This window comes from Camelus bactrianus, chromosome 20 (assembly GCF_048773025.1).
Source record: "Camelus bactrianus isolate YW-2024 breed Bactrian camel chromosome 20, ASM4877302v1, whole genome shotgun sequence".
NCBI lineage: Eukaryota > Metazoa > Chordata > Mammalia > Artiodactyla > Camelidae > Camelus > Camelus bactrianus.
This window is the reverse complement of record NC_133558.1, coordinates 43059069-43072917: the sequence shown is the minus strand read 5'-3', so window position 1 is coordinate 43072917 and position 13849 is coordinate 43059069. Positions and strand designations below refer to the sequence as shown.

The 13849-nt window shown below is 40.0% G+C and overlaps 1 long non-coding RNA gene across 1 annotated transcript; it reads right to left on the bottom strand.

Moving 5' to 3' along the window:
• Positions 1-1628: 1628 nt before the first annotated feature.
• Positions 1629-4983, bottom strand: LOC141574164 (uncharacterized). Its single transcript, XR_012500842.1, has 3 exons — positions 4708-4983; positions 2636-2830; positions 1629-1861 (listed from the first exon to the last, which is right to left on the bottom strand). It is a non-coding gene; the product is annotated as an uncharacterized LOC141574164 (long non-coding RNA).
• Between the last annotated feature and the right edge of the window lie 8866 nt (positions 4984-13849).

Sequence of the window (13849 nt, the reverse complement as noted above, 5' to 3'; positions counted from 1 at the left end):
TTTAGTATCTTAGACAGTGCATTTCAGTATGGTCTTCATCCACAATTACGTGTACCACACAGTAGTAATGATCAATCTCAGTCTTTGCTTTCTTTTGTCTTAGAGAGTCAGATAAACGGATAGCAAGGTAACAAAGTCATAGAGCGCTATAATATAGTATTTCCTTTATTTCAATGACAGGATTTATTTAAAGAGCTTAGATATAACATCTTTGCATTTATGGCATCATTTAGCGTCTGAAGCTCTTACATTTTACAAACTTCATTTCATGCGAGATGTTGTCAGTTAGAGAAGTGCTTCTGAATTTGAGGGGTTGCTGTCATCTCAGATGGAGTCCCTAAAAAATGTCAAAACTCTGCAGTACTGTCATCATGACAAGAACTCAGACAGATGAAATTTGGAAAGCCCTGTGATTTACTAGTGCACAGACAGAAAATGGTATTTCAGAGGGGAAAAGCCTGAATTACAGAAAATGATAAATGAAATGGTCTAACATGCATTTCCCTTACAAAGAACTAATACTTCTTTGGTTGATAATAACATCTGTCAGTAATTATGAAAAGAGCTGGCAAATGCATAGTACTTACTATTAGCCAGGGCTGTTCTAAAATTCAAGCAGATTCATTAATCCCCATAGCATCTCTACGAGGTGGGTACTATTATTATCCCCATTTTATTGATGAGGAACTTGATAAACACAGAGGCTAAATGACTTTTACAAGGTAGACAGCGAGAAACCAGCACAAGTGTTCCAGCCTGAGTCTATGCTCTTGGCCAATTCTACCTTTTTTTTTTTTTTTTTTGGTGGCAGGGAGATAATAAGGTAATTCTGGTGGGGGGTGGGGAGGTAATTAGGGTTATTTGTCTATTTTAGAGGAGGTGTTGGGGGCTGAACCCAGGACTTTATGCGTGCTAAGCATGCGCCCCATCACTTGAGCTGTACCCTCACCTCTCGAGTCTATGCTCTTAGCTGCTAATCCACACTGCCCCACATGGTAACTCTGGGGGAACTACAGTTCATTCATTCACCCACTTGTTAAACTCAGCCTTCCTGGTGCCTGGGATTCAGCAGTGAACAAGACAACATGGTTCCTGCCCTAAATGGGCTTGTCGACTCCTGACATATTATCTTCATTTTACCCAGGAAGTAACAAGGTCAAGAAGACTCACCTTTTCCTGTTAACACCGGAGGATACATGAAGTGCTTTATTTCATTTCTGCCATTTGACTTACACCATGGGAAGGGAAAGCTGCCTTGCAGATCCCGGAGCTCACAAGCCAGTTAATCCTGAATTTTTTTTTAAAACTGTCCCTTACTTGATACTTGATCTGAGAAAGGATGAAGTAAACCTAAATAGATTCTAAGAAAGCGTGTGGTTTATACAGGGTAAATAACCAGCCACTGTTTACTATCCTAACAGGAATCTGTAGGCATATTTCTTTTCTTTCTCTTTTTTCATTTTTATGGGCAGCTTTTAAAAACCAAACCAAACCAACAAATCCAAATCACTTATAATTCAACAGCAGGTTCTAAATCACCCCCAAGACAGCAGCTAAACTCGGTTTAGACTTACAGTGCGGCTCCTGGTGGTTGGATTGATGAATGTATCTCTATCCTGAATATAAAAGTCGTTCACGCAGCTCTTCTCGAATAGGGCAATGAAAAACTCTTGTTCCGGTTGTTGATACTTTCATCCACTTGGAGGACTTTCATAAAACAGCTGAAGGTATCAAAGGCTGAGGACACGGTTTTCAGATGATTGGGATTCAGAGGCAATTTTATGTACAGTATCTCAGCGTATGTACAGAGCACCTCCCACAGGGTGTGTACATTTGCAAATACAAGCTTGTCATCCAAAACCTATATTGGGAGAATGAAAACACAAACCAGGAAACTATTTTCACATTTTTAGTACACAGATTTTTCTTACATTGCTGGTAGTTAAAGCACTTGTGCAAACACACACAGATATGACACTGGTAAAAGTGAAGATATAATGAAAATAGATTTGCAAACCATCATACATTTTTGCCTTAAAGTTAATTTCTTTGTTGAAATTACTGAAAAGTTATTTAAAATCCTTACAATTCATTCATAAAATAACCAATGTTTTAGATGAAGAAAAGTAAACTTGTTAACTTTTAGTCCAAATTAGTAACTAAAAATAGAAACACGAAAAAATTCTTTGCAGGGGCATTGTAATGACAATTTTTTAAATTTCTTAAACCTAGGACTATTTACATATCTGTTCAATATAATGTTAAACAGCCATTAAAAGGGATTTAAAAGAATTATATTTATTAATATGGAATATATAATAAAAGGAAAAAGAAAAAATTGTGAAATAATAATTTTCATTTTTGGAAGGGAAAAATATCTACATTTGAACAAAAAAATGTTTAGAAGGATTTTAAGATTCTTTATGTATAACTAAGGTACAGATGATTTTTAATTCCACTGTTTTTAATTCCATTGGATTTTAATTCCAATGTTCTTTCATTTTCAATTTTGGGGGAAATTTTTATAATAAAAAAACTTTAAAATTGTTCTTGCATAAATACATTAATAGATATATTTATGACTACATTCTCTGGCTATTAAAAAAGATCTCCTAGCTTTGGATCTGAAACATACATTCCATAATGCAGATTCTGACTGACTCGCCTCCCAGTCCAGAGCGAAGGCACGGCTAGGGTGACATGTTTCAAATATCATTCCAGGGAACATGCAGGCTCCCAGCCAACGGCTGCAAAGGGACTGACACTGATCTGCTTGCTCCCAGCTGCAGACCATCACAGATGAGTTTAGATTCATAGGCTCAAGTTTTCTCTGTCAAAAGAAATCAGAAAATGTTAGGCTTTTACTTTCACCAAGGGAACAAGAAGTTGTTTGATTTTCTTTTATTAAAAAAAAAACAACAAACCAATTTAAACCTGAAGAAAAGACATTTGCTCAAAATACCACAGTAGCAATGAAGGTGCTCTGGCTGGCAGGGACTTGTTGGATTCCTGTGAGTGCTGGACTCCTCACATGGAATTCCCTTGGCACTCCAGAAGGCCTGTGGTTGTCCCCATGGGTTTGTGGCCATATGTGGTGCACAAAAGTCTCTGGCTTTGCCACAATTTCAAAGCCTTTTTTGGCTTATGAAAGGCTTTGCACTCAAATGGAGTTTTCTTGAGTCCACTCACTGATGTCATTCACCAGAGTTATAGTCCAGATATGACATTCTAGACTCTTAAAATCTTGCAGACATTCAAATGGTTCAGGTTTGGATGTGTATTCACCTCTGCAGGCCTGGACCAAATTCCATAAAGCCACCCGGACAAGTTCAGCAAAATGCAAAGACATTTTTCTTTCTGCAAGACTGAAATGTCTGTGAAGCTATAAAAACTTCTGCATCTACAAAAATAGGGAACCAACTCATCAATAACATATCTATCCATAATGCATGGACATTTGAAAAAATACTGTATTTACTCCTATTAAATTCTATCTGGCTTTTGCCAAATTGTGTCCTAAACTGTAAGGAAAGTATATAAATGTAGAGAATTTTTGACCTTTTAAGAGAGAAAGGAACCCTCCTACTCGGTTGGTGGGAATGTAAATGTTGCAGCCACCATGGAGGACAGTATAGAGTTTCCTTAAAAAACTGAAAATATACTTCCGTGTGATCCAGCAATCCCATTCATGGGTATATGTCTGGAGAAAAATATAATTCAAAAAGACACATGCACCCCAGTGTTCACAGCAGCACTATTTACAATAGCCAACACACTGAAACAACCCAAATGTTCACTGGCAGATGACTGGATAAAGAAGTTGTGGTATATTATATATATATGTATATTTACATATATACACGCATATACACACACATATATACACATGAACACACACACACAATGGAATACTGCTCAGCCATTAAAAAATTAAATAATGTCTTTTGCAATAACATGGATGGACCTACAGGGTATTATGCTAAGTGAAATATGTCAGAGAAAGAAAAACAAATATTCTATTTATTAACTTATATGTATATCTAAAAAATAAAACAAATTAATTACTATAATAAAACAGAAATAGACTCACAGGTACACAGAACAGACTGGTGGTTACCAATGGGGAGAAGGAGGAGAGGGAGGCAGGAAGGGGGTAAGGGATTGAGAGGTAAAAAGTACTATGTATAAAATGGATAGGTTATAGGGCTGTATCATACAGCACAGGGAAATATAGCCATTATTTTATGGTGACATTAAATGGAATATAATATATAAAGATGTTGAGCCTCTGTGTTGTACACCTGAAAATAATATGATGGAAATCAACTACTCAATTATAAAATACTTAATCAAAGTTTTTTTCATATTATTTGCAATAAGTTAGAAGCCAGCACTGTCAATAGAAACATAGTGCAAGTCACAATTTTCCAGTAATCCCATTTAGACAATAAAAAGGAACAAGTGTACTTAATTCCAGGAATAATTATATTTATCCCAAAATATCCAATATACTATCATTTCAAAAGTGTGATTAACACTTTGAAAACTTTTAATAAATATTTTACATTATTATTGTTGTACGAAGTCTTGAAAATCTATTATGTATTTTCCACTTATAGAACATCTCAATTCACAATAGTCACATGTGGCTGGTGGCTACCATACTAGACAGAGCAGATTACACCATTCACACTTCTGATAAATTACCTGCTCTTATTTATTTAAAAAACTTCCAGAAAAGGCTTTAGATATTCCCTATATCTAACAAAGCAACCTTGACGGGTGAGGAATATCTTCATTATAAAGTGAAAAATAAAGGTAAGAGAGCCATGGTTACATGTAAGTTAATGTAACAATTCCTTCTTAATTCATTCAGGACTTTACAATCTTTCTTCATATTCCAAGGATTCACTGTCACTGTGCAATGTTTTTCACTATAATCATCTTTGGAATTGAGAGGCTTCTGATGACCCTGCTTTGTGCATCTGTACATAAAAGGAAATAATAAAACAGAGAAAAAGACCTTATTAAAGATAATTTAGGGGGGTATAGCTCAAGTGAAAGATCATATTCTTAGCATGCACAAGGGCCTGGTTTCAATCCCCAGAACTTCTTATAAAAATAAAATAAATAAAAACATAATTACCACCCCCTGCAAAAAATTAATTAATTATTTTAATTAAAATTTAAAAAAAGATAATTTAGAGAAGCCTTATCAGGCTACAAGAACTACAATGAATGCCCCTCCCCCATTAATTTAGAAGAAGTTTCACAATATTTCCCAACATAAAGGCTAAAATATAATTCGGAACACTTCCTGATGGTCAGCATCATTTTAACAAAAATGTAGATAATTACTTCCCTGGTGTCAAAGCTCTGTCAGAGATGGGCACAGAAAATTTAGTAAAAATTATTTTGCAACTACCTTTGAAAGAAATGCTGAGAAATGATCTTTTCTGTTGGAAATTAGCCTGCTTTTACATTCTGCAGTAGGCATACGTGTTTACAAACCAGGCAGGAACTGGATCATATTTTACACATACTTTAGAAACAGATTTGAATTTTGCTCTCTACCTGCAAGGCTATTTCTTAGGTAATAACATAAGCTGGCCACTATACTAAATTTTGTTTCCCTGTTTGCTTAATCCTCACAACTCTGTAAGCTGCTATTATTACACCCATATAACAGACATAGAGCTTGAGACAGAAAATAATTTTGGTAACTTGGTAAATGGTGGAGCTGGGTAATATCGCAGCCAGTCTGACACTCAAGTCCATTCTTCTCACCGATGTCTGATACTGCTGCCTACATTCAGCAATGACTCCTGATTTCATATTTAAGTGTGTCATTTCTAAAAGTGCAAAGCTATATTAGTACTGCTGTGTAAATTATTCTTTTCAGATGTGATTGCCAAAAAAACAAAAACAAATAAAATCAGGGTGCCACTGAGGGGAGGGCAAACTGCATTTGGATGGACACAAGGGGACTTTATGAGGACACAGTTGCACAACTCTAGAAATAGCTAAAATGGCTGACTTGTACAATTATAATATGTGAATTGTATGGCCTGTAAATTACACCTTAATACAGCTATTAAATTAAGAAACTGAGATACCAAATTAAGACTAAAACACATATATATATATCATACATAGTACAACAGGCAAATATCATTATTTACTGCACCATTTTCCTTCATGCAGCTTCCTTTCCTCACCTGTTAATGAAAGGATGATTCATTTTTAAAATAGCCTTTTAATTTATTCAGCAAATAATTTTTGACGGCCTACAATGTACACAGGACTACTCTAGGCACTTGGAATAGATCAATAAACAAAACAAAAGTCCTGTCCTCACGGAGCTTGGTTGGAGTCTAGCTGGGGTGGGGGGTGGAGATGACAATACACACAACAGAGCAGCAGAGGAGGTGGCATGCTAGGAAAGAGGAACCATGGAAAAAAGTAAAATGGTCAAAGTAAAGAGAGTTGAGGGTATAGGATGAGGGTGATGTTGTATTAAATACCAGAGCAGGGCACACTGTGAACTGAGGTTAGAATTAAGACTAGGAGGTGAGAAGTCCCAGGAGGACGGAATAACCATCACCAAGGCCAGCGTGACCTCGCATGTTCCAGAATGGGGGCACGGCTGGAGCTGCGGAGAAGGGTCAGTGTAGATCCTGTATGGCCTTGGAGGACATTGTAAGGACTATGGCTTTTACCCGGAGTGAAATGGGGAGGCACTGCAGAAGGACGACACAATCTAACTTAGGTTTTCAAGGCTCACTTGACTGCGGGGTGAGAATAGTGCAAACGGGTCAGAGATGAAAGGTGGGAAGCTACTGAGAAGGGCTATGCAGGAGGAGAGGACAGTGGCTCAGGGAAGGGAAGCAGCAGTGGAAGCAGGAGCCATGGTGAGAAGTGGCTGGGCTCTGGATATGTTTTAAAGGCAGTGTCAAACCAGATCTATTGACAGAATTCATGTGGTATGTCAGTGAAAGTCAGAATAACTCCAAGATTTTTGACCCAAGCAGCTGGAAGGATTAAGTTTCCACTAACTGAATAGGGGAGGCTGCATAAAGAACCAGTTTCGGGGGTAGGAGGACCAAGAGCTCAGTTTTTACACACGTTGGTTTTAAGATATCAGGGTTCCAAGTGAAGATGACAAATCAGCAGAATATTATGAGTCCAGAGTTTGAGAGAAAAAGTCTAACGGGAGACAGAACTGTGGGAATCATGGGTCACACAGGTGGTACAGGAAGACATGAAACCCAGGTACTCAAACATTAAGATACCCTGGCATTAACCATAGAAGTTATCCTTGAGGGCTTGCCTACTAGGTGAGGATATCAGTCCTATTTCCCGACCACTCGAGTTTTAAAAAGGAACTTACAAATGAATTCGTGCAAGACACTGCCTCCAGTGTGTGGGATCAGAGCTGGAGTCAGAGAATGGGATGGTGCACGCTACTCCCTACGGCACATTGTGTGTGTGTGTGTGTGTGTGTGTACGCATATTTGTGTGAGCAGGGGGATGAGTTACACCTGCCTTAAGAAAAAGAGGTAGAAATTCTAGAAGCTGAAAGATGAAAGAACATCCAGATCTGGTAGAGGGAACAGGGGAAGCACTGTGTACTGTAAGACATATCCCCATAATGCCATTTCCCACCATTCTTTTATCAGGAACACAGTTGGAACCTGGGGAATTATGTAGATACGTGTGATGTACACAAACTTTCTGACTATGTAACACTAAATATCTACATATGTAGCAAGTTAATGATATTTATATCTCCTTCAAGTTTAATAACAAGTTCACAACAGAAGGAAAATAAAATATTGAGGACTGGTAGAATTATCCTTGAAGGCCTTTCAATGCTCAGAATGGAAGCAAAAGCGGCTTCACCGCACAAATTATGTCATTAAGAGTCAAGAATGTTTTTTATTTGCTTAAGAAATTGAGAGTTACAACTTCCTGCTTTAAAGAGTTAACTTTAAGACAGATACCATACTATAAACAACATCTATACTGGTGCTTTCTTAAAGCTATTTTTAGTTCCTGCTTGTTCTGATGTACTCCAGAAACTCTGCAAAGAAAACCTTCTATTCAAAGGCTTAAAGGAATAAAAAAAGAAATAACACCGCATTCTTTTAAGTGTTCTCTGTACTGAAAGTCATTTGCAAATGCAGCAATCTGCCACATATCTACATTTTTAACAATAAAGACTTTTGTGCAATTTTTCAATTGCTATGTGACTTTGCGTCAGTCTCTCACTCAGAAGCAGAATGGAGTACCAGAAAATGACACATCATGTCTAAAACTACAGATGTGGAATATGAACTTACACCAGGAAACAGCTAAGTGGGAGGGTAATGTTTACCTTTTAAGTTACCGTAAGTGCAGTTACACTTTCTCCCTGCTTCCCCTGTGAAGTGAAGAACTAGTCTTTTCCAGGAAAGCTCTCATTCTGAGTACTGTTTTCTTTAAAATATTTGGAGATTCTTTTTTAAGGTTCTTTCACTTTTAAGTCTTTCCCCAACTCTACATCCCATAACAAGTGTTAAAATTATCCAATAGCCTATTGTTACAGAACATACTCTACAAAAGCTGAGGTTTCCCAGGGCTTGGATCCCACAACTCTGCTACCAGATAATCCTAAAGCCTTCCTTCCATAACTGACTCTTCTACCAATTCCCAGCTGCGGGCAAATTCGGCTTCTCAGCCCACTTAACTTTCTATCTCTGCCTACGAACACTCTACTGCCAGTTAGGGAACTCTAAGGGAGCCAACAAAGCCCCTAGTGAGGGTTGCCTCCTTCAAACAATCAAGAGGCCATCACCAAGCAAATATTTAAACCTACTGCAAAACTTCTGAAGACATCTTACAAACAATATAGTTTATATAGATTCATACTATTTGCTCCGGAATAGTGATTTCCAATGGAGGGAACAAAGGACCACATGACCCAAGCAATTATTTAAAACTGCACATAACTATCCCTCTTCACGTGAGGATTCAGGTAAGCCTGTCTTATAGGTCTAGGTGTAACAGAATGGCAGCACCTCTTCAGTAGGGTGAAAAACAGCGAGGTAGACTTTTAGTGAAAGGGAGTGATGTAATAGGACCCACCGCCCACTTACCTCCCACCACAGGACAATCATCTCAGATAGAGAACAAACACTTTCGGAAACAGAGGTTGTTTATGTTTTTATGGTATCTGGTGGAAATAATGCCCTGAGTCACGTGAAGTTGTGGCTGCAAAATTGAACAGGAGACCAGACATTTTCACATTCAGGACACAAATAATCAGCCCCCGAGTGGTCACCATATCTGCTCTCCCCTTTGCCTGTTCACCCCAAAAGCTGCAGGACTCTCCTGCTTGCAGTGACACCCACCATTTCTCACAAATTCCTGCCAAGTTCACGTCAGCAGCTGGTGGTGTCAAAGTCAACATTTGTACTGCTCTGAAGTCTCTCCATTACTTTATATCCTTCTATTTTCTCTGTTGTCTTCCTAGCTACCCTTGCATTCAGAAGCTGGTTAACGCACTAACATTGACTCTGTAATCAGTCCAGGATATAGGAAGCAGAGATTCAACTGTAACCAGTCCCAGAATACTTGTCATGCCACTCTAGTGTCCCAACAAAATACTCTGGCATCCCTCATCTCACCCAAAGAACCACTGAATTACTTAGAGGTTGTAAAAGTAGAGGGTTTCTCTACTGGGAAACACTGGCTTGTGGTAGAGTCTCGATTTCAGTTTTTGCAACTAGTTACAGGCAAAAAGACATGGTCTGCAAATTTTCTTCAAGCGTTTGGAATTTAAACTTTTATTAGATACAGAGCCGGTGGACTAACCGTAATCTATGAACATATGGTCATATTATAAAATAATGTCCATGTCTGCCTTACAGCCATGTAAGAACTTGAATTACACCTGCATCCTGTAGGCCTTTAGAATTGGATGTGAAGCATCCTGTGTTAAAAACCTCCTATCCAGTCCCAGAACACCTTAAAGACAACATCACATTAATGCCACTGAATACATTAGTATAGAACTTGTATGGTTAAGTTACATCTCCAATTTCCCAGAGCTGGAAAGCAGATGCCTAGAAAGGCTGGAAAAGCCCAACTACCAAAACAGCTCAAAAGTTGAAGCAGACTCCTGCACCTCCCAGGGCGGAAGGCGGAGGGTGGAGGGGGCATTGCCAACCACACTGTCCTCCCCCAGGACGTGGCATGTGGGGAAGCAGGCAGGAGTGGGTGGCTGGGACTCAGAGGTGGAGAGGTGATGAAAGCAGTAGTGGAACTGCTCCGGTCCTAGAACAACAGAGCTGTAAAAAGCTCGGCTTCAGTTCAACCCGCTTCGTCTCCCACTTCCCCTCCCACCTAAGTGACAAACAGAGCACAGTCAGGCACTTTCTGCCCATGACGGTGACTACTAGCAGGAAAGGGACCAGGATAAAAGCATGTCCTACAAAAGATCAGTCTGATTTTAAAGACTGTGTTATAATCAATGAACAGCAGTGTCAGAGAGGGACACTTGTGAGGTGCTCAAATAGGGAGGAAGAGGCTGAGGATCCATTTCCAGCACTTCCATGTCTTTTATCACTCCTATTTCTGACCTTTCCTTTGCCACGTTTTGTAGCACTGCCATCACTGGCAGGTAAAGGGGCAGCAATGAGACTTGGCCGTTTGGCTGATGGGGCTACATTTCCCAGCACTGGAATGAAAAGGCACTGGAAGAGGAGCAGCTGGAAGATGTGAACCGCGGTCCTGGCCTGTGCCAAACACTAACCAGGTGACCCTGGGTTAGGCTGTTAGTCTCTCTGGGCTTCCGGCTGTTTACTTATAAAAGAAGGTTTTGTCATTGCACAAATATATCCAATATGAAATGTAACGTGAAAGTCAAACATAATGACAACTCACCTGCTTGCCTCAGGGAACTGTAAAAGCACTGAACACTATGTGAATGTAAACACAGAGTTAAGTAAACTGTTGAGGTAAAGCGCTAAACTGAACATGGAGATAAAGTTTTATGTATTTTCTTGGCTTTCTTTTTTAATTGCAACACTGAATTAATAGTTATTAGCTATACTCCAAACCACCACCCCTGCGAATAAAGTAGGTTAGCACTGCCTGGATGCCTGCTATTGTCCGATGCTAAGCAGGGTGAAGGTATAAAGGAGGCTGAACAAGGGAGTCTTCTCCAGTTACCAGCTAAGTGAGGAGACACACTGGAAACCAACCGGCAATGGTACCAAGTCAGTACTCAAAGACTAGATTACAGGCTACCGATCATGAACAGTGCAGAAATACAAAGAGGAGCTAGAAGTATTTGGAGTAAATAGGGAAGAATCAATGAAGGGGATGGGGCTCCAACTAGTTCTCAGGGCAATTCTAAGCTGTTTTAACTGAGGACTGGATAGGAAAAGACTGGTGACTCCTGGATTTTAATAAGGCACAGGTTACCCTAGGAGGCTAAGTCACATAATGATTGGAACAAATAAGGTAAGGCCAAAGTGATTAAGGGTCGAGACTACCTGGCTGAGATCTGGTTGTGGTAAGTCTTTGACTTGATTCTAGATGTTGGAGGGTCAAAACTGAAGGTTGACTGAAAGGAGGGGAGAGAATATCCAAGAATTCAGCAGAAGGAAAAATTCTTGTATCAGGGATGAACGCTCTTCATCAGAGTATCAGCAATCAGAATAGACATTTGAAACGAAAAACATACAGTTCCAGAAGCCAAGAATACGTGGAGGGTGGTGAGAGAAATATAAATCAAAGACCATTCCAAGCCTTTGGGTATTCAAGACTAGAAGAATGATTATGCCACTGAATAAATGGATACGCTGCAAGAAAAATGATTATGAAATCAGCTTTAGACATGTTGAATCTGACATATGAGCTAAGAGTAGGTGTTCTCTAAGAAGCTCAAAATTCAAAACTGAAGCACAGATCTAGAGTACAGGCTTAAGATGCAGATGGACAAGACATGATAAATCTCCTAAAAGAAAACATACGCAAAACATTATCTGACATAAATCTTAGCAACGTTCTCCTAGGGTAATCTACCCAGGCAATGGAAATAAGAGAAAAAAACAAAAGGGACGTAATTAAACTCATAAATTTCTTCACAGCATAGGCAACCATAAGTAAAACAAAAGGAAACAACAACCTACGAATGGGAGAAAATATTTGCAAATGATACGACTAACAAAAAAGCCTTAATTTTCAGAATATATAAACAGCTCATACAACTTAAAAACAAAAAAACAAACAACTCAATCCAAACATAGGCAGAAGACCTAAACAAGCATTTCTCCAATGAAGACACAAATGGCCAATAGGCACATGAAAAAATGCTCGATATCACTAACAAACAGAGAGATTCATATCAAATCTACAATGAGATATCAGCTCACACCAGTCAGAATGGCCATCGCTCAGAAGTTCATGAATGATAAATGCTAGAGAGGCTGTAGAGGGAAGGGTACCCTCTTACACTGCTGGTGGGAATCCAGTTTGGTGTAGTCATTATGGAAAGCATGGAAATCCCTCAAAAAACTAAAAGTATACTTACCCTATGACCCAGAAATCCCACATCTGGGTATATAACTGGAAAGAACTCCAATGTGAAAAGATACCTGCACCCCAGTATTCATAGCATCACTGTATACAGTAGCCGAGACATGGAGGCAAGCTAAATGTAGCAACAGATGACTGGATAAAGAAGTTGTGGCATATTTATAGACTGGAATATTACTCTACCATGAATAGGACAAAATAAAACCATTTGCAGCAACATGGGTGGAGCTAGAGATCGTCATTCTAAGTGAAAGCAGCCAGAAACAGAAAAATACCAAATGATATCACTCATATGTGCAATCTAAAAAAATAGAGAAAAAGACACTGTGAACTCATCTACAAAACAGAAACAGACTTGCAGACTTAGTCAACAATCTTAAGGTTACCAGGGAAAGGGGATGGCAAGGGATATATTTGGGAGTTTGAGATTTACAAATGTTAGCCACTATATATAAAAATAGATTTTAAATAAAGATTCTTCTGTATAGCAGAGAAACCTATGTTCATTATCCAGCAATAAAATATAATGAAAACGCCTATACAGCCACCAACTGAGGAAGCAAGAGAAGAAAGGAGAGTTAGTTATGCTGGGCTAGAGCCCACTTCCAAAATCATTGTCAGCCACTGAGGCTGCCCCGAGGGCACTGAGCACTCCTCCAAGGGACAGACTGACATGACATGCGTCCTGTGAACCTGGGGCAGAAGAGGCCGTCCACAGATCTGGCCCTGGGGGAGATGGGAGCAAGTCCACCTGATCCCCTTGGGGCAGCAACCCTCCCCGCAGACCCCGCCTCCTGACTGCACCGCTCCTGCCTCTCAGGAACCCACTGACTTGAAAACAAGTGGTCCACGAACCTGGGGCAGTGGCAGGGAGATGGGCAGCGACCTGGCAGGCTGGTCGACTTGCCCCCTTCTCTCCCACGGCCTGTCCAGGGCTCGGCTTTTGCTGCTCCAGGCACGGTCCGCAGGTCAGCCTGCTTCTGGAAGGAGGGCGCGGTGTGGTCGAAGGCAGTGGCGGGTTATGTGGTCTGCCCATGAGAGCCCGTGGATTGGCTTCAAACTCCCCAGCGCATGGCCTGAGATTGGCCTCTGCTGCCCCAGATTCGTGGAACTCAGGTTACAGGCCAGCCTGCTCCTGGAAGGCAGGTGCTGTGGTGTCAGGGAATGGCGGCGGCTGCGATGGCGGGACTGGGGCTGCCCTGTGAAAGCGCGGGGTTTGCGACCATTTCCCGCTGTTGCTGCAGCCATCCCAGCACACTGATCA